Genomic DNA, 2,631 nt, shown 5'->3' on the forward strand with positions numbered 1-2,631 from the left:
AGATTACAAATGTGATGTTGATTTTATACAACAGTTCAACAGACAATAAGTTAATATTGTGTTACATTTTAGACACAATATTGTCTGTTTTTGTACAATTTCACTGACAAAAATGTTACCTATAAAACCCTGATTAACACACTGCGGTGTTTCCTTACTGAATGAATTTTGAACGAATCAAATGAATCAATGATTCAGTGAGCCAACCATAACAACAGTCCCTGCGTCCCAATGTGCATACTATCCATCCTAAATAGTATGTGAGATTAGAATAAGTGTGTCCCAAAGCATAGTACGTTGAAAAGAACATGCAAAAAGTCCCTAGATGGTCTACTATTTCAGGTAGATTTTTGAAGTCTGGATCCATGCACACTCTAATGGCTAATATTACCCACAATCCATTGAGCTTTGGCGAAAGCTTGTCTACTCTTCAAACACACACTCAAAAGTGTGTACTATTTCTTCATCAAAAGAGTACATACTTTAAGGGTGTAGTATAAGCAGGCACATTGGGACACTGTAAATCATTTGCTTAGTTTCTAAATGAATCACCTGTTTGAACGAATCGGTTGAATGAATGACTCACTCATATAGACAACGATTTGTTGCCACCTATTGGTGCTTTTAGTTTTATATTTGGAGTATCGTTTCTTTCTTTTTAAAAATCATTTCATATGTCAGTATTGTGTTTTTGTATGTTGAATCAACATATTTCTTTCTAAACCTACTTTTAGGTTTTTTTTGCAAGGTTTTATTATATTCCCAATTAACTAATCTAATTAATTTTATATTAATACATTAATTAGATGAATTAATCGGCATAATGTGTAATTACATTGAAAAATTTAATACAGTACACACTAAAATCATGTTAATTTACAGCCTACAATCTATTCACTATTTGAATTAAAGTCTTATTTTTCATGAGCAACTGCAAAGTTTCAGGAGTGAAAACTGCATGTAAACAGGTTTGGACCCAACTAAATTCATATTTGATTTTATATGTATATTTTATTAAATAAGCCAGTAAAAACGGATTTGCTGGTAAATTAGCTTAATCTTCTAGCTAATGCTAGGTATCCATCTAATCAGCATAGTAGGAAGGAAAGTTAATATAAGGGATGTTTGTATGGGTAGTTTACAGCATTAAGGTTAAAATTGTCAAAAATATCCAAATAGAGGCGTGTAGTTGATTGCAATTTAAATACGGAGTGAATCCGCTAAACTAGACACTAAATCTTTAAACGCCACCAAATACCTTCTGGCATTTTACCTACAGAGAGACAACTGCTAGACGTTAAAATTACTCACAATGCCTAAATTATGAGAACAATGATTAAACTGATCTAAAACCAGCACTTACCAAACAGAACAAGACCAGAGGACTGAAGAGTTCGCGTTGTTATGGTTCTTCTTCTTCTTCTATTGTTATTGGCGGAGAGCAAAGAAGTTTAAGATGAATTACCGCCACCTGCTGGACTGAAGGTGGAAGAGCTTTCCAGTGGACCCCGTTATTAGTGCGCATGCGCAGATGACGCTTTTGAACCACCAAAACCCCTTTGCTATTACTAAACTCAATTAAAAATGTTTCCTTAAATGATGTTAGTAACACCTTTTATTTCCCCAAAACTAGGCTACAAGTCGCATTTTTTACAGATATAAAGCACAGCATTTCGAAACAAGTTCTGTTTTACTTTTTTTGACAGCTCTTAAATCAATGGCGTTGTTAAAAACCAGCCTAAACTGCAATGAGCTGAATGAACATGTCAGAGAAAATTACATCAAATGATTAATCAGTTTCTAGATCAGAAATGATTGCAGTTAGAATAGTCTCCCCCGTTTGATTATTACTGTAGGCTGCCCTGTGTTGTTACTCTAGTGATGTTTTTTAGTAAATTCACTGAAAAGTGACAGTAGGTGACAAGAAGAAAAAAAAAAAAGGAAAACATTTCTGAATATAGTTCAGGGTTGCACTGATATAAAGCCGGTGAACTTCAAATGTGCACGTAAGGATGACTCGGGTGCAGCGCTCACAGTAGAATATTTGCTTTAATAAAAGTCCATTTCAACAGAAACTGGACCTCATGTTGTTCATATTGTTTCAGCAGCAGCAGTGAATGCTAAGAAACAATTTAATTCTAATGAAGAATTGTAACTTTACTACAGATTATGTACAGTGGGTACGGAAAGTATTCAGACCCCCTTAAATTTTTCACTCTTTGTTATATTGCAGCCATTTGCGGGCAATAACTCAGCACTCGTGAACTGTTGAGCTCTTAAGCTCTTGTTTCTCCAGTCATATTGACTTTAATTTTGGACAATGCTTCTTTCTGTGCATCTGTGCCATTTTGGAGTGAGTGAATCTCCTGCCACACGGAAGGCACTGGAACGGTTTCTCTCCAGTGTGGATTCTCTCATGGTCTTTTAGGGCTCCTGACTGTTTAAAACTCTTAATAATAATAATAATAATAATAATAATAATATGTTTAATTTATATAGCGCCTTTCCCAAGCTCAAAGACGCTCTACAAGGTACACCAAAGCAGCAAATATTGATTACAAAGAAACAATTTCATTGGACATTTGCCCAATTCAGTTACAAATAATGCAGTTGCATATAACACAGATTATG

At 34.5% G+C, this 2,631-nt stretch overlaps 2 protein-coding genes across 3 annotated transcripts in view; both read right to left on the bottom strand.

The window, feature by feature from the left end:
- The window catches only part of LOC107698966 (zinc finger protein 501-like), a 17,567-nt gene that overhangs the window by 4,331 nt on the left and 10,605 nt on the right, over positions 1 to 2,631 (bottom strand). Inside the window, exon 1 of one of the 2 annotated variants that reach the window (XM_016500110.1) lies at positions 1,364 to 1,461. The exons of the other annotated variant lie outside the window; for it this stretch is intronic. The gene's annotated coding sequence lies outside the window, so the exon portion shown is untranslated. Of the gene's footprint in view, positions 1 to 1,363; positions 1,462 to 2,631 lie in introns of those variants that run through there. 2 annotated transcript variants of the gene reach the window in all.
- LOC107698960 (gastrula zinc finger protein XlCGF67.1-like) overlaps positions 2,252 to 2,631 on the bottom strand; it is a 2,550-nt gene continuing 2,170 nt past the window's right edge. The window contains exon 2 of the mRNA XM_016500102.1: positions 2,252 to 2,383. The gene's annotated coding sequence lies outside the window, so the exon portion shown is untranslated. The remainder of the gene's footprint in view (positions 2,384 to 2,631) is intronic.

Source organism: Sinocyclocheilus anshuiensis, unplaced genomic scaffold (genome assembly GCF_001515605.1).
Source record: "Sinocyclocheilus anshuiensis isolate Anshui unplaced genomic scaffold, SAMN03320099.WGS_v1.1 scaffold270, whole genome shotgun sequence".
Classification (NCBI taxonomy): domain Eukaryota; kingdom Metazoa; phylum Chordata; class Actinopteri; order Cypriniformes; family Cyprinidae; genus Sinocyclocheilus; species Sinocyclocheilus anshuiensis.